The sequence below is a fragment of the Nuphar pumila genome, chromosome 1, assembly GCF_984573655.1.
Source record: "Nuphar pumila chromosome 1, dmNupPumi1.hap1.1, whole genome shotgun sequence".
Classification (NCBI taxonomy): domain Eukaryota; kingdom Viridiplantae; phylum Streptophyta; class Magnoliopsida; order Nymphaeales; family Nymphaeaceae; genus Nuphar; species Nuphar pumila.
Window position 1 is genome coordinate 83,931,664 of NC_143249.1, and position 19,546 is coordinate 83,951,209.

Consider the following 19,546-nt stretch of genomic DNA (forward strand, 5'->3'; position numbering starts at 1 on the left):
TTTTAAATCTCCAATTTTTAAACTTCCAATTTCTAATTTCCAATTTCCAATTTCCAATTTCCAATTTCCAATTTCCAATTTCCAATTTCCAATTTCCAATTTCCAATTTCCAATTTCCAATTTTCAATTTCCAATTTCCAATTTTTGATTCCCAATTCTCTATTTCAACCTTCGGGTCACCCAAATTCTAATTTCGACCTTCGGATCATTTAAATCCTCAACTTCGACCTTCGGGTTATTCAATTTTTCAATCTCAACCTTTGATTTCCCATTTCAATCCCTTGTGTCGTTTGACTCCCAATTTCGACCTTCGGATCATCCAATTTGATCAATCAGGCCTCTGGGCCGCCCACTCTATCAGATTCTCAATTCAAGCCTTCGGGTTACAATCTTACCAACATCAGTCATGCTCCTACCTTCGGTTTACAACTTCATCAATACCTATCACTTTCCAAGCCTTCGGGTTACAACTTCATTAATGTCAATCATTTTCAAATCAACAAATCCTGCTTTCGAGCTGGTCGGTCAATAAATCCTGCTTTCGAGCTGGTCGGTCAAATTAAATCCTGCTTTCGAGCTGGTCGGTCAAATTAAATCTTGCTTTCGAGCTGGTCGGTCATCAAATCCTGCTTTCGAGCTGGTCGATCAAATTAAATCCTGCTTTCGAGCTGGTCGGTCAACAAATCCTGCTTTCGAGCTGGCCGCTCAAATTAAATCCTGCTTTCGAGCTGGTCAGTCAACAAATCCTACTTTCGAGCTGGTAAGTCAAATCAAATCCTGCTTTCGAGCTGGTCGGTCAAATTAAATCCTGCTTTCGAGCTGGTCGGTCAACAAATCCTGCTTTCGAGCTGGTCGGTCAAATTAAATCCTGCTTTCGAGCTGGTTGGTCATTAAATCCTGCTTTCGAGTTGGTCGGTCAACAAATCCTGCTTTCGAGCTGGTAAGTCAAAACAAATCCTGCTTTCGAGCTGGTCGGTCAACAAATCCTGCTTTCGAGCTGGTAAATCAAAACCAAACCTAACCTTCGAGTTGATCCCTTACTAAGTCTTTTCAGGATTCAGTTTAGTCACAGATGTGTTGCGCTTTCACAAAAGATTTCAAGAAAATTTTGTCAATTTGTCATTAAATATTTGTTGATTTCAAAATCTTTATTGCACAAAAAACATTACCTCAGAATACCTTCAGTATTACTTTCGAAAGGACAAAGCTTTCGCGAAAAAGGATTTAAAGTTCAAAATCTTTCTATTGGCCAACCAAAAGGATGAAGAATAAATCCGCGATATGGCCAGTAAAGAAAATTCAATGTTGTTGCAAAGCCATGAGTGATTAATATTGATCGCAGTCAATGGCACACTCTTAAAGATCATTCTTGAAAAATGAAGCAGTCGAAATATCCTGGGTGATACAGAAAAATCCACTCAATCTCCATATCTCCTCAAACACCTAAGCTGCAATTAAATATCTGTAAAAGGGATCTCTCAATTGTCGTCAAGATGAAGGCGAATTAAGCGAGTCGACCCCCGGGGCCAAAGAAGATTTAAATCATCTCCAAGATGACGGAGTTTGTGACGGATCCTTCTAGGGAAAGTTCAGATCACCGTCGAGATGAAGGCGAGTGTGATGAGCCTACCGACAAACCCTAAAGGATATTTAATTACCGCTATCATCAAGAGACTTCCAACCAAAGAGCTAATAACTATCAAGATAATCCCTGAGTGAAAAGAAGGATCGGAACATCTCTGAGATGAAGGAGTTTGTGACGTACCCTTCCCAAAAAGAGAGAAAAGTCAGAACATCTCCAAAATGAAGGATGATGTAATTCCCGAAAAAAAAAAATCTAAGAGAGCTCCAATTCTATCAAAAAGAGAGTGCAGAAAGATCATCATGAGAAAAGAATCCCAGGATATCAGACTACCGAATCTACCAAGAATCTTCTTTAATTTTGTGAAATTCTTCTATCAATATTCTTTCACCAATAGCTCTCGCAATATCAAGAATACTTTCTTTTCCATCCATGTCAAGGAAATTGATAGCTTCCTTGAAAGAAAGCCAATCACAAGCAATTTGAATTCGAATCTTGATTCTACGGAGTTAAGCCCAGTCAGAGGTAATACTTTCGGTAGACAAGAAGGAATATTTTCGCACCAATGTGCATCATTTTCAATTATTTTGAATCAACAATAATTTTTAACATTTTGACAATATTTTCTAGCTATCCTGGCATGAATTGAGAGCTTGAGGTTCATCTTTGGCGCATCCTTACACCATCCCTTTTAGGACTTGATAACGGGAGTTTTCAAGATTTCTTCCCTTCTTTGGTATAATTTGAGCGCATGGGCTCTCAGATTCGCACACTTCCCTGTGTCCCCACTGTCCCACCATAGACAGTCCAATTTCGGCTTGAGGTTAAGCCACCAATTCCAGCAAAAGGCAATTTCAAAAGTTATTTAGTCTCAGCGATGAGGCGCCCAAAATCAAACCCCTTTTCAAGCTTTAGGGACCCCAATTTCATCCTTTTGCAAAACCCCTGTCGGATTTATTGTGCAAAATCCGAAGGTTCCATCACGGTCTCTTCTTTCGAGGATTTCGTTCATTTCTGCCCAATCAGGATAAGGGTACAAACTTGAGCCTTCTTTGATAAGGTATTTCATTGCCCGATCAGGTTAAGGGTACAAACCTGAGCCTCATTTGATGAGGTATTTCATTTCCCGGTCAGGATAAGGGGTTAAACCTGAGCCTCATTTGATGAGGTATTTCATTTTCATTGCCCGATCAGGTTAAGGGTACAAACCTGAGCCTCATTTGATGAGGTATTTCATTTCTGCCCAATCAAGATAAGGGTACAAACCTGAGCCTCCTTTGATGAGGTATTTCATTGCCCGATCAAGTTAAGGGTACAAACCTGAGCCTCATTTGATGAGGTATTTCATTTCCCGGTCAGGATAAGGGGTTAAACCTGAGCCTCATTTGATGAGGTATTTCATTTTCATTTCCCGGTCAGGATAAGGGGTTAAACCTGAGCTTCATTTTGATGAGGTATTTCATTTCCCGGTCAGGTTAAGGGTTAAACCTGAGCTTCGTTTCTACACGAGGTATTTTCTGTCCCATCCAAGTTAAGGGCAAAACCTGAATCTCACTTCTTTTGAAGTAAATCTTCTTTACTCTCCATTTCACACCTATCATGATCACTGTCAGAGTTGATTCTTTCATACCCAGCTAAGATTTTCTAACTGGGGCATTTTTATAATCTAAATTTTGTGTGTTTTCTTTGCCACTAAGCTCGTCTTTCAACCGGCTTAGCAGCAAAGAGGGGCATCTGTAAACACCCCAAATTTTCATCCTCATCAAGTACTTATGTTTCATGTGTCATTGCATATCATTGCATACATTCGGCATACCATTTCATTGCATTGCATGGCATTGCATGTCATTACATCTCATTTTCGAGATCCAGCACTTTTGTTTTCAAAATATTTAATCCAGATTCGAGTTTTAAAACTTTTCTTTCAAAATCAATTGTTAAAACCTGGGTTTTTAATCAGCATTCTGTCATTTGCCAACCCCCAGGACCTTATATTTTGAAATGTTTTCTCAGAAAACAATTTGGATTTGTTTTAAACTCATTTTTCATCCGATTTCAATTCTCAGATGGGACCCAATTAGGTGGTGTCGCTTCTGGATTTCTTTACCTTACAAAAATCTCCAAAAATTTCAGAGTCCTAGTTCGATCAGAACTCTTTTTCCAGAGTCCAATCGGATCAGAACTCTACTTTTCACTACTTTTTTACCTGTTTTCGGAGTAAACCTTTGAAAATCTTCTGTTTTGGCCAAAATTTTAGAGTCTTAGTTGGATGAGGACTCTTTTTCCAAGAGTCCATTCGGATCAGGACTCTTCTTCAGAGTTTTAATCGGATTAGGACTCTAATCTTTTACAGGTATTTTATCTATTTTTAATCAAATCTTTCAAAATCTTTCAAAATGAGTCAAAAACTCAGAGTTTCAGTCAAAACAGGACTTTGTTCAGAGAGTCCTAGTTGGATCAGGACTCTGATCCTGATTTCAATTTTGAGAGAATCTTTTAGAAATCTTTCAATCTACCAAAACTATTACACTTTTATCGAAGAATTTCAAAATTCTGAGGTTTTATCTTAGAGTCCTGATCAAATCAGGACTCTGCCCCAGAGTCCTGATCGAAGTAGGACTCTATCCAAAATTGATTTTTTATACTTCATTTTCACTAGTTTTCAAAAGCTTTGCTTAAATTTCATCATTTACTTATCAGAAAACCAAATTTTTTTAGAGTTCTGATCGAATCAGGACTCTTTCTCAGAGTCCTAATCAGAACAGGACTCTGAACAAAAACTTCAATTTCATCCTGTTTTTAACTGTTTTTCAAAATTCTCTCATTTGATTTCTCAGAAAATCCAAAAATTAGAGAGTCCTAGTTCAATTAGGACTCTGTCCCCAGAGTCTTAGTTGAATCAGAACTCTGTTTTATTTCAATATTTGTTATTGCTTTCACTGTTTTCACAAGTTTTTTTATCTGTTTTTCAGAAAAATACCAAAAAAATCTAGAGTTTCAGTCCGATCAGGACTCTGTCCCAGAGTCCTAATCCAGTCAGGAGTCTGTTTTTACTTCCATTTTCATTTATTTCCATTTGTTTTAAAAAATTAGGTCATTTTGTAGAGTCCAGTTGATCCAGGACTCTATTTCAGAGTTCTGATCGAGTTAGGAGTCTAACCCTGACTGTATTTTCTGACTTGTTTCACCATTTTCGATTAAATCTTTTCAAAAACTCCTTCATTTGGCTTTTAAAAACCAAAATTACAGAGTCCTAAAAATCCAGGACTCTAACCCGGAGTTCCAGTTCGCTTGAGACTTTACTTTCAAAACTTTGAATTTCAATTATTGATTTTAACCTCTTTTCAAAGTTATTTTTAGTGTTTATTTCAAATTTCTCAAAACCTGATGTGGGTCCATTCAGTTGGCGCCACATCCAGAGGAGTTCTAACCCAGTTGGAACTCTATGCCATTTCAAAACTTTTAATTTCAAGCTTACTTTTGGAAACCTTTTGAAAAACCTCTCATTTTCAAGTTTTAAAATCGTTTTTGAAAATTCAAGTGGGGCCCACTCAAGGTAGTGCCACATTTGTAAAAGTCAGGGTTAGACTAGGATTAGTCAATGTCCTACCTAGGTTAGATGTCTAGGTGAGTCAAAATCAATTTTAAAAATCTATTTTATTTAAGTTTTAAACCATTGGTTTTTAAAGGTTTTAAATTCAAGTTTTAAAAACAAAATGTGGGTCCATACTAGGTGGTGCCACATTTGGTCTTTCTAGGGTTTAATTAGGTGTTAATTAGGGATTAATTAGAGTCAATTTAGGTTAGAATTTTTCAAAAAAATCGTCCTCCCCATGTGGTTTATCAAAAACAATTAAAAAGAGTCCAAAAAAATCAAAACTCTAACTAAACAATTCCAAAAAAAAAAATCTATAAATAGGGGACTTAAAGGGGGTCAAAGGGAGGTCTTTTCTCTCTCAAATTTTCGTGGGTTCTCTCTCCTCTCCAGCATCTCCACCTTCCTCCATTGCAGCTGCAAGCACCAAGGTAATATTTTTAATATTTTTTTAGTTTTATTCAATATTTTTTCATGTTTTAAATCAATTTTAGCCATTGGTGCCATCCCCTTCATGGATTAAACCATGGATTCAAGTTCAAAAACCTCAAGAGAGGAGAGGTTCAAGAAGATGACCTAACTCTGTTTTTTGTGTTTTACAGGGATTCTAATCCATTAGAATCGATTTTAGCATTATCTTTTGCATTATTAACCAATAAAACATGTGATTTACCCTTTTAATGGGTTCAATCCATGCTTTTAAAGGTAACATCAAATTCCAGCCCTTGATTCCCTAAGTTTTATTTATTTATGTGTTTATTCATGTTTATTACATGTTTTCCAGTATAGAAATAATTTTTATTTTACTGTTTTAGTATTTCTTTTATTGTTTTTATTAGTTAATGCATGTTTTATTATATTTTATTAGATTTCTGTGTGTTTTTAGTTTAGAACAGAAAAGAGCATGCTGTTTCATATTGAAATATTCACTGTTAATTGAGGATTGTTTTATATGTGATACATGCATATGTAATTGAACTACTGTAAAAAAATCAGAGGTTTTGGGATTCGGGAACTCTGTCAGAAAAATCAGACATCAAATCGGGTTTTTAAAGCTTTAAAATCGTTGTTAAAATCAAGAAGGTAACTTTTTTTTATGATATTTTTCTCATCCTATATCCGATTTGAGATCTGTAAAGTGCCATGGATTCATATTGATTAGATCTATCTACTGTGAAATTTTAAGATTTTTGAATATCTGTTTAATATTTTTCCTTTGTCATAGAATCGGATTTTAAATTTAAAACTCATTAGGGTTTACCAAAACCCTAATCAGACTTGTGTTATTCATAGATCCCAAACCACAGATACGATTCATGATCTGTAAAAAGTGAGTATTATTATTTTTCTGTCTACTATTCACTGCTAAAATCGCAGAAATTTTGGATTAAGTTTACTATTTATTTCTGTATTTGCAATCTGAAGTAGCTGTTTTAACCCCTGTTAGGTTTGTTAGATTTTAGTTCAGATTGCCGGAAGGGTTTCTCCCTAACCGGAGATGATTTTTACGATCTGTAAATTGGAAAATCTTTGTTTTTATTTCTAGTTTAGCTCTGTAAAAATTCAGAAGTTATTATGGAGGATTGACCCCTGATTCGGGTCTAACTCTGAAACTGGTTGGTGACCTAGGTTAAAAATAGCTTATTTTAGGTTGTTAATGCAATTTTTGGATTAAAATAATATCAAAAAATTATTTTTGCAATTCCAATCTGATTTTAAGGTTATAATAAGTGTTTGTGCTAATTTTTATGAAATTTAGAATTCATTTGATATCTGAATTAATAAAATTGCAAAACAGGATACTTGAAAGATCCAAAAACACTGATAAAATCACAATTTTGGTGATATTTCTTGATTTTCGTATATAATTTCATGTTTTTATGGTTTGTTCATGTCTAGAATCATATTAGGGTGTTTCATGTTTGATTTTGTGTTTTTTTTCATTATAAATCTCAAGTTTTATCAAAATCTATTTCAGAAAACCCTGATTTCAAGGCCATAGTCTTGCTATCAGGGGTAATTTGGTCATTTGACCTCAATTTCGAAATTCTAAACCCTAGTTTTCACATTTTAAGCATGCCACATCATATTTAGTTTGATTTATTTTTATTTGAATTTCAAAACTTTCATTTTACCAAATATCTTTCTAAAAACCCTAATTTCACGGCCATAGTCTTGTTATCAGGGGTATTTTGGTCATTTTGACCCCAATTTCGAAATTTCAAATTCTATTTTCATATTTATTCCATTTTATTTCATATTTTATTAAGTTTATATCAGGAAATCATGGAAAATGGCTTATGTCTAGCAAAATCCAGTAATTTCTAGATATTACTGGATAAATCTAGAAAAGCCAACATATTTTCACTAACCAGTTTTTCTAGTTTTGCAGGAACATTGAAGACTTTATTTTCCTTTATTTCTTGTATTTAAATTCAATTAGTGATGTAAATTAAATGTAAATTTGGAATAAGAATTTCAATTCCTGCATAGAATAGGATGCATTGCATATAGTTTAAACTTTGATATATAACTGCTATGAATGCATTATTCATGCACATATTACAAATTCACTATGGTCTACACGAATGGCACATGCACTAGCTCTTATGGAGTTGACAAACTCGGTGGAATTTGTATTTATGGCCATAGTCAGAATACGAATGATACCCAGATTTGTAATCTTCGTATTAGCCACATTCAGCCTACACTCTTAGGCTAACTTCAAAAATGCACTGCATTTCTCAAAAATACAAAAAGGATTTCCTCAATTCCTCAAAATCAAGTCTTTCAAATCCATATTCATTCAATTCATTCATTTGCAAATTTCAATTTCAATTCAGAGAAATCAATTTCTTCAAAATCTCCTAAGTCTATTTCAAAAAAATCGATTTTCTCAAAATATGGATTTGCCAATGATATTTCAAGTATTTCCCAAGTTCCAAATTCGATTTTCTAAGTTATGTTTTTAGTTTCAAAGTTTGAATTCAAAGAAATCAAGTTTTCCAAAGCTATTTCACATTTCTCAAAATCGATTTTCACAAAATCCTTATATTTCTTCAGAAATCGATTTTCACTTTCTCAAATACAGTATCTCAATCATGATTCACGATTTTCAAAGAGTTTATTTTCCAAATGTTTTCCAATCTTTGAAGCAAACATCATGTTTTCAAATATGCATTTTCAGAAATTCATAGCACATGCCTGATTCTTTGTGCATTTAGGAATTAGAATATGGTTTAGACAAGTTAAACAGAGCAAAGCAGTAAATTGATCCTTGGTTCAATTACCCCTGGTAAAGGCGCTAGGAATGGTTGAACCTCGTACCGACAGGCGAGTCCCATTCTTCGGAATTATCCCGCATTTTAAAACGGAGGTGAGTTATTTTCAAAAACTTTTTCAAAGGTCAGTTTGACTCGCAAAAAGTAAAAATTTTGCAATGACAACATCACCTTTTGTTTTGTTCATTCTAATTATGTTGAATCTCATTATACCTAATCTATTGTGCTGCTAAGGTTTTCATCTTCATCTCACGGTCCTTCCTTTAACTTGATATCCTGTTCTGAGTTACCCACAATGGTTCATGTTCCTAAAGGGTATTATGGTAGGACAAGTTTTAACCATCAGGTGGTGGTGGTCTATGACATTCCAAAGTTGGTCGTTATGCACAGTTGTGGCACAGGGTTAATTTTAGTTCTAGCTTGCAAATCAGGGGATTTCTTGCAGATATTCAAATAGAATTTGGGACGCTTTAAATCTGAAGAAGCATTTCATTTTGATCAACATGATCTATTCCAGGGTATTGACGAACTTTTCTCATCTGAATAGAATAGTCCATTCTCCGATTTTCTGGTTTTCCTAAAAAAAAGAGAGGGGAAAGTTAGTTGCAGAAGCTCGTCGGTAAGTTCTTCCATTTCAGTTTTATCCATTCAATGTTTTATCCATTTCAGTTTTATCCATTCAATGGTTTTTTGGTTTCATCCATCTCAGTATAATAGTTCCACCCTGACTGAAGAAATCTCAAATTCGTTACTGATGTTCACTGTATGACTTGTTCGTGAATCATAATTCCATCGTGATTCTACAGAAAATTATGTGTAATTCATTGGTTATCTTAAGGGTAATGTGAGAATTCATTGGGCTCATATCTGGCAAGGGTAGACTTATTGCCCACTATGTTTGTATATAAAGCCTCCGGTTTACCAATAGCATTTGTACAGAAGAAGTTTTTTTAATGGTAATGGTTGTAGCTAATCGAGCTCTGATCCACATGAAGAGGTTTTTGTAACAATTACAGCAATTGCTATTGCTGTTGCGGTGACAGTAACAACTGCTTTTGTCGGTTGTAAATATGATTTCCCATCTTGAATTTGCTGTAACATTTTATTCACCTTGCCTTGCTGAAGGGAACGTTGGTCTTACTGCAAAAATTAGGTTGGTACCTGTCATGAGATCTGCTGAAGCTATTATCAATCACGAATGTTCGGTATTAGCTGTTATGATTTCCTGTGATTTCCTATGTTTTTTTTTTCTTTTACAGCATAATAAGCTCCATGGCTACTGTAATCTCTTGTGCGTAATAGCTAGGGAAATCACTGCAAAATCCTGCATATGTATGTATCCATAACCCCACAATTCACACACACACAATATGTGCATGCTCCTATAGCTGCAATTGTTATTTCCACTCCATTATCACTACTGGAGCACTCTTGCAACACCCATTTACCTGCTGCAATGGTGCACCCATCTCCTATTGCACATCACCCATTACATTCCCCACCTAAAATAGTTACAGCCACTTCTATTGCAAATACCAATCTCCTTTCATAGCACCTTTCCTAATTATCATCTGCTGCACATTGGCCCTGTTTGCATAACACCAGCTACATGTTGTCCAGTAACGGGTTTAGCATAACATTACTTTGTAAGCACTAAGTCTTCACCAACCATCTGCTGATCTTTGTTGGTATATTATGTCCTCATAAGCACCTTCACCATAACCTGTATATGATCACAAGCATTCACACAGCAGCACATCACTGTGTATATATCCACTTTAGATATTGGCATTTCATTACACCCTGCTATTTCAAAACACCCACGTGCACCAGCCCCTCACCTTCACTATGCACAACATTATCTCACTCCAGTACACAGTTTTCCATCTCCAATTCACTGTGTGGATACAATATATCCACCTACCATCTAATGTCTCAAATTCCCATACTGCACATTACACATATAGCAATCACCCACAGCATATGTGCATTAGGCACTTGCAGGTTAGCAGTTATGTTTCAGTTTACATGATCCAATTCAACTCTTAGATATTGTGGAAGGTATCATAAGATCCTCGTTGGGTGCTACAGTGAGTACAACAGGTAATCCTATATCTAGCATAACAATCAGTTCAGTGTTCGGTGCCACAAATATTCCATCATTTGAGTTTACCTACCTTTTAGACTCGATAACCTAAAGCCCTCATTGTTTGGTGCTATAGACCTCTTCCTATACACCATCTTCTGTGCTGTTTTCTTTCTGCAACCGCTGATTGTTGTGCCACACATGTATTTCCACTTCTTTAGCTTCAGCACATTTACTATATCTTCATCCAACACCACATAATCAGAATAGTGTATACATCAATTCTGAACACTTGAATGCTGCCACCAGATTAGCATCATCTCTCCTGCTTTCATCACATCACAGTAGTGCATATACCTCCAACACATTGCCGTCACTATCCAACATGTCAGCTGTAACTTCATCTTCCGAAGATGCAAACTTCAGGTTCACAGTGCACTTACCTGTAATTTCCTACAGCCACCTTCACAGCACCATTGCTGCGATTTATCATGTTTCCATAATTATGCCAAGTGCCACAATAGTATGCTGTTCACAACAAATCCCCATTTGTCCTTGCCTGTATCACTTACCTTTTGCTGTGTTTTCCTGCAAACAGCACCATCAACACCCACCCACCATCCGCATGTCATTAGTAGCCTGCTTATACCATCCATCGTAGCAATTAACATCAACTGTGCCTGTGCTTGCCACACCATACCTCACTTTTTTTTTTTTTTTACACAGTACCTCATTTTTTCCCATCACAAACAGTCTTCACTGCTAAAAGGGTTGCTTGCAGCAACCTGGACATGATCTGTCCCTCATCACATCTCCCTATTGTATATACCCCCATATATATATATATATATATATATATATATATATATATATATATATATATATATATATGTGTGTGTGTGTGTGTGTGTGTATATATACCTATACATAGATATATATACTTATATACATGTGAATATACCTATATATATGTACATATACATATGTATATAGGTATGTATATATCCTTTCCACCTTTTCCATCATTCATATCTTGGTTTATGAACATTTTTTTTTTATCCATGTGATATATGCCATTATTCTTCTATTTTTCATGATTAACTCATTTGTTTTGCAGGAAATATGTAGAAAAGGTCATTATTTGGAGTTGTAAATTCAATTTCGTGTATTGTAATAGTTAGATCTTAAATGAGAATTTACATTTCCTGTTTTAGATAGAATGAATGAGCATTGTAAATGTCATAAATTGCTTGTTTCCATGCTTTTTATCTTTATTTTCCAAAAATCTCACAATGGTGAAACACGAATGGCACGTGCACCATTCCATAAGAGGTGATTAAATCCTAAGTTGATGATTTACATCAATGGTCATAGTCAGGATGTAAACAAGACTTAGGATTTTCATCTTTTATGAAATAACATTGGATCTACACTGGATCCTCTTAAAAAATCATCATATTTTCAAATATTTCTTCTTTTATTAGGGTTTAACTTAAAATTAACTCAATATATATACCAATGGCCATATTCAGGGTATATTGAGAGTTAATTTCATTTTAAATTCTATAAAAGCACAAAATTATGTTTTATTCTTCACCTGAATTTAGATATAAATTATTATATAATACATTCAATGACCATAGTCAAGGATGTATTATATTTTCAATCTTATTTCAATTCATGTAAAGAATGAAATACGATTTTCAAAATCCAATTTCAAAATTTAAAATTCATTCATCATTTAGGATAGAACTGCATCATATTTTCAAAAATTCATTTTTCAAAACTCCAAGTGATGTAAATATCTTCTTTAATCAATCCTCAATTTTTATAAAATCCAATTCATCCTTTCATTTTCAAATTCTATTTCATTTTTTTCAATCTCAAAGTTCAAATTAACTTTGAGATTTCAAATTCACTTTATATTTCAATTCAAAAGTTCCAAATTCATTTTTTATTCAAAACTCCAATCAAATTCAAAGTTCAATTTTACTTTGAGATTCTTGATTCATCTTCTAAATTCCAAAATTCAAGTTTTCAAATTCAAAGTCCAATTTGACTTTGAAATTCATTTATATATTCAGAGTTCAAAATCTCAAATCAAAATTCCAAGTCCAAAGATAGATCCTAATCTCAACTTGGATCCAGATTTCCAAGTATAAATCTCCATTCTTTGGATCTCAGATTATAGATCCAAAATCCATTCTAGGATCCCGAACCCGATTCTACTCTGGATCTCAGACTTCAGATCCACTCCATTTTAGGATCCAGAATCCAATTCTACTTTGGATCTCAGACTTCAGATCCAATTCCACTTTAGGATCTAAAATCCAAACTCTATCTTGGATCTCAGACTTCAAGATCCAAATCCATTTTTAGGATCCAGAACCCAGTTCCACTTTTGGATCTCAGACTTCAGATCCAAATCCTTCTTAGGATCCAGAATCCAATTTTCACTTTGGATCTCAGACTTCAGATCCTAAACCCATTTTTTTTAAGATCCAAAATCCAGTCCCAAGTCTAGATTTCAAATCCAATTTCATTTTCAGATCTCATCTGAACTTCCTAAATCCACTTTATTTCTAAATACCATTTGGATTTCTCAAAACCATTATGATTTCAAATTTTAGATTCAAATTTCATTACAAGTTTTATCTCTTCTCCTAAATCTAAGTTCAAAGTCTATTTTCTGACTTTGGAATTTCTTTCCTTTTTTCTTTTTATCTCATCTTCAAACCATTTTTACCCAATTCAAAAGAGCTATTTTCCCAACTCTGATCATTTCAAAGACTTAGAACTTCTCTGATCTATCTCAAGTTCTAAGTTAGATTCTACCATTCAAAACCATTTCTTCACTCCATTATCAAGCACTTGGGGATTTTTCAAATCATCTTTTCAAAAGAGCATACATCCTTGCATTGCACAAGCATGATTCTTTGTGCATTTAGACTTAGAATAAATCCTTAGATAATATCTAGGCAAAGCAAAAAGCATAAATTCGATCCTTGGTTCGATTACCCTTGGTAAAGGCGCCAGGAACGGTCGAACCTCGTACCGACGAGAGAATCCTGTCTCTCCATTTTCCTGCAAACATTTTCAAAACGGAGGCGAGTTATTTTCTTAAATATTTTCAAATCAAGGTCAAGTGAAACTCCGCAAAAGAGTTCCTCTTCTCTCTTTCTTTTCTCTTCTCTCTTCTTTTTCTGTCTTCTATTCTTCTCCCTTCAAAAAGGAGGAGAATAGAGGCTAGAAAAGGAAAAGAGAAGGAAGAGAGAGAAACCATAAGAGAGGAAAAATTTTGCGATGATCATAGTTTTGGCGACCGTGATGGGACTCGTCTTCGTCCGGTCGAATCTATGCCTTTGCTTTGCTTTGATATTATCTAAGTCTTTATTCTTTAAATGTCAGCTTCATTTTCATGCAAACCTTAGGAGCCTAGACTCTGTCCTAAGCTGACATCATTGCATATAGGATCTAAGTATGGTTTGGTAGGACCATATTGAGGAGATTATTCCATGTTTACATTAGACTTAGGTCTGAAATACAACTCTCCTCAATTTTAGAGATTGAATGTAAACAATGTATGCAAGTGTATGCTTCTTTTCATTTTAATCTATCTCTTTAGGACTTGCATTAGAGCCTTCTGGTTTTATCTGCATGTTGATCATGTTTTCGAAAACATCCCTACCTATATTGTCCCGGTATTCACGTTGCTGGGCTGTCTCACTGAACCATAGTTCGGGAGAGAGCATCAGAACTGGGCCACTTATTTGGGTTCGCGCCCCCCTACCACGTACCTAAGGGCCATAGTCTGAGGTATATCGGTAGGTGCTCAAGGATGTTGGGAAGCCCTTACCCTAGAACCGAAGAATTACTTCTATGCCATGTACTTCGAGCTTCGGCTTGAGTATATCGGCATACCTTGATTGGAATCAGATGATCTGAACCATAGAGTTAGGATTAAGGTCCTACAAGCTATTTCAAATATTGCATTTAGAGTCAGCCTTTAGGAAATGCTGTGTGCACATCCTTGTTTGTGCAACTATGATTATGTAATACTTCCTTGTATTCTCCTGTATATAATCAAACCTTCTTCAAAACCCTGGGTATATTACTCAAAATTTCCCTTTGTTTTTCAAAAAAAAAAAAAACCCAGGTGCATATTTTTCCTTTACCTACATTCTTTTCTCTTTTTGTGTCAAAATTTTTTTCTTAAAAGCCCTGGAAAGTCTTTTCCTAAGTCCCTTGATCTTTCAAAATTTCCAGGATTTATGTCTATCCTTTTCTTTCATCAAAAGTTTGTCCGTATGTCCTGCATTTTATCTAATCCTTTTCCTCTTCTGCCTCAGTATCATTTCAATGGCATCCGAATCTCTCGATGCTATCTTTCTCAAGGATCATGTCTTCTATCAAATAAAGGATGGAATCCTGGATCATCGGGTCACCCAGTCTCGTTCCTTCTTCCCTCGGTGGTACTACTCTTGGTTCACCACCTTCTCGCGTATGTTCCCAGACCACTTGGATGATTGCGGATTGGAGATGGCATCAGCAGTGGGCAAGCGAACCATCAACGGCAGTTTAATTCAAGCTATGGCAGAACGGTGGAATCCACGTACCTGCACGTTCTGGTTTCCGTGCGGAGAAATGACTCTGCTAATGGACGAATTCAGCGACATCATGGGATTGCCAGAGCCAGCTGGTCAGCCAGACGACCCGGTCAAGCAACAGTTCTTGATCAACGTCAAGGGAATAGATGTTCGAGAAGCATTGGCCAGAGCTACAGGGAGCAGATCTTGGCCTCTCACGGAGATCAACGGGAGTCAGTTCATCGACCTGTTCGGACTCTATCGCAAGTATAGGGCCTACGAAGAAGTTGATACCTTGTCTCGAGCAGCGAAAGAAAGAATCCAGCATGCCATGGTCCTATGCACAGTGGGACTAGCATTCTTTCAGGATGGTTAGAATTTCATCGATGTCAGAGTCGCCCAACTCTTTCGAAGATGGAGAAGCAGGCAGACCCGTCAGCTTTCGATGTCCATGGCAGCTCTTGCCTTTCTCTAGAGGGGCTTAGCTCGTTTCGCCCTCAGAGAGACCATCTTGGTGGAAGGATGCACGTATGCCTTGCAGTCATGGTTCCTGCGACATGTGCCGTCAAAAGCCAGTTCCTTCAGGTTCAACAGCAAGAAGCCGAAATCTATTGATCAGTATCGAGCCTTGATCAAAAGTCTGCACCAGGAAGAGATCCTCTGGGACTATTTTGACAGACGGGAATCAGTTCCTCGCTACACTTATGCTCGTAGCAAGCGATACAGATTACTCGGCCCTTTCTTCTGCGTCGACTATCAGCCAGAGAGGTGTCTCAGACAGTTTTCGCAGCGGCAGGTTCGTGTCAACACTCGCTTCCCAACGGGCCGCATGCCAGAGTTCGATCTGCAATCGGATCAGTGGTCTGGGGCATACCATGTAACCAAATACACTTGGGACTCCTTCATTCCTTTGTCTATATTTCCCGGACCTAATGTATCTTCGGAATATCGAGAATGGTGGCAAACTGTCTGCCCACCTTCTCTTTGTATTTAAATTTTGTCATCAATAAAAATGCAACTTTTGTTCTGGTAAAAAGCGCTTTATGGCCAAAATTTTATTCTTCTATTTTTATATAGTCACGATCCCCGTGATAACCTCATCCCTAGTGATGAGACTTATTTCTTATATTCTTCTTCGATTATCTCTCATCAGGATGGACGACCTCGCCTAGGTCATAAGGCGCATTTTTGTTGCCGCAAAATAGTGACACAATTATCGCAAAATTTGTGATGACCCGATCCCTGGTGATGGGATAACTTGTCTAAATTGTCTATTAATTCCTTCTTTCATGTCTTTTTCTCAAAGGGTCGCATTTTCAAAAATTCCTCTGATCTCTAACCATTCCTCTATTTCTACAGAAATCATTTGGCATTGTCAAAATGGTTCAGACCAGAGCTGGAAAGGAGGCTGCTCCTCAGCACAGTGACAGTGAAATCGAAGCAATGGATTCTCTCAAATCGGTCAGGGGGCAGAATTAGAACCAAACCGATGATATAGACCCTGCCATGTACAACCTGTTCAAGAGAATGATGACCAGGATGATGTCAGAACAGGCTGAGGCCAGTGAGAAAGAGGTTGCTCCGAAAACCAAACCAAAGAAGAAAGCTGTGAAAAAACCAGTCAGGATCATCAGAAAGAAAGTACAGCCTGATACCACTTCTGAAGAAACAGAATCAGTTGAAGAGGAATCAGAAGAGGAAGAACAGTTTGTTTATCATCAGAATCCTCTGCCTGTAAAGACTGCTGCAGAGCCCGAATCAATAAACAAGCCCATTCCGGCTAATGATCCGATGCAAGAACAGATAAAAGAAATGAATCGGGCCATCAAGGATATTCAGACCAAAATCAAAGGCAAGCAGACCTACTCCGGTGAAGATTTTTACAATAGCCTGGATGGGGATGATAATCTAGAGAATCTCCCTCGCAAGTTCCTTAAGTTCGACGGAACAAGCAACCCTAAGACTCATTTGGCCACTTTCTATGCTGAGTGCGGCCGTTTCAGGAAAGAAAACCGGGCATTATTCATTTGCTTTCCTCGCAGCCTAGAGGGTGTAGCGGCCAGGTGGTATGCAGACCACATTAATCCTATAGAACTACAAGAGTTCGATAAAGTTGTTAACTTATTCATTGAGTGCTTCATGTTCAATGTTGAAGCCTCACCAACCCTCAATCATCTGTACAATTTAAAACAGAATGAGAATGAAAAAGCCAGCGAATTCATCCACAGGTGGAGAAGCACCTGTAACAGAATGAAGGTTCCCATCCCAGAGGAGCACGCCCTACAGATCATTTTGAATAACTTTGCCCAGCCCCTGAGGAACCTCATTTCTACATCACCCGCCAAATTATTCATCAAACTAATTGAGAGAGCCGAATGGCTCGAGACTGGCTTGGACAATGGTCTGTACGAAGGATATCCGTTTGTCAGAGGGAATCCCGATCAAAAGAAGAAGGCGCACATTGCCTATTCTATAGAATTTTCGAATCAAGGCAGCGGCAGTTCTAGCAACAAGAAGAGCAAGAAAAATCGCAACAAGAATGCCGGGCATTCCAGGGCCGAACGGACAAACTCGGCAACTCAGAAAGAAAAATTTGTCAAGCCACAACCTGTTCAGTCAGCACCGCAGCCAGAAGCGAAACAGCCGGAAAAGCCAAAACACGAGGGTTGGAGTTATGACCGAGAGTTCACAGCTCTGGAGCAGTCCTGCGAAGACATCTTGAAATATATGATGTCTAAGGGAATGATCAAACTCCCCAAGGTGGCAGATCTTCCGGTCACTATGGGCAAATGGACTGACAAATTCTGCAAATTCCACCGGACTGTTGGACATGATACCGAGCATTGCTTTGTTCTTAAGAACATCATCCAAGATTGCATTGACAAGAATTTATTGATCGAGGATGAGGAAGAACAGCCAGAAATATTGTCCAGGCCATTTCCCAAACACTCAGTTTCAGTCATCATGGAGCAGACATTCACTCTTCAAGATAGCATTCAACCATGTTCTAGGCAGGACATTCAGGATCAGCATCAGGTCCTGGTCCTTCGTCAAGCGCAGTCTTCCACCAAGAGGGTGGATATTACTGCATTTCACAAGAAAACAACCAAAGAACCAGCAAAAATAGCGGCGGACATTGCCAAGCTAGTCCCCAGATTTTTGAAGCGTTTCGTCAAGACAGCTTCGAAGAAAGAAGAGGCTTCAGGGTCAGTTCAGAAGCCAATAACTGCTTTATCCAACATTTCTATCCTAGATCTGACCCATGCTTCGCCCGAGCACCAGCAAGTGCTAGAAGACCTACTCAGAAAGATCAAAGTCAAGCCTAGCACAACTCCGCAAGATATAGCTCATATCGTCAATCAGGCCATGACAAACGCACCAATCACATTTTCGGATGAGGATTTGCCAAAACCTCATTCATTTCACAACAACGCCTTATATATAGTGGTGCGAACCAGGGGCATGACAGTCCCTCATGTGCTCGTCGATGGAGGCAGTAGCCTCAATATCTGTCCTGAGATGACGGCCACGACTTTGGGACTGAAAGAAGAGGAATATACACAAGATCCGATCACGATCTACAGTTTTGACAACCATGGGCAGACAACCAAGGGGAAAATATTTCTTGAAATCTTCATCAATTATTCAGTGTATACTGTCCTTTTCCACGTAGTGAATGTACCACCTACGTACAATATGTTGCTTGGACGCACTTGGATCCACAACACCAATGTTGTTCCATCAACCTTGCACCAATGTATCAAATGGTCGAAGGGAGGCATGATCACCACGGTCCTAGGAGAGGATCCAGAAAAGCGACTCCCGCAGCCAATGATTCCCCGTCCTACTTTCACTGCGGACATCCCAAGCATCAGGAAAGTCGATGAAATCAACCTGAGTAAAAATCTGGACATGTTAAAGCTAAAAGAAGTCCAGCCAACAGAAAGCGTAACGGCAGTAACCCAGTCGCAGGGGCCTCACTTCTTCAAGCTAGGTGGGCGCCTCGACTGCACTTCCTTTCAGGATCACCCTCTTTTCTCTCAGTTCTCAAAAGCTAAGAGAGGGTTTGATCTTCTGATTAAACACGGTTATCAGCCCTTCAGGGGCCTGCGCAGCAATGAAGACGGCATTCTGGAGCCGATCGTCCCCGCTCGGCATGTCGAGGGTACAGGCTTGGGTTTCACAGGTCAATCGTCTGGCAAGAAGAGCACCTTCGTCAAAGGAGCCCAGTAAAGAAGACAATGCCAGTGTTTTCTGCTTTTCTCTTTCCTTTTTCAAATGTCATCTTGTAAAGGGCAAAGATCCGCCCCAGTTTCTTTCTTTCCTCCAAGCAATCATCTGTAGATATCAAAGTTACTTAATCAATGAAAGTTTTGTTTACCCTATTCATCTTGGTGTACACAAATTCTTTGTTTA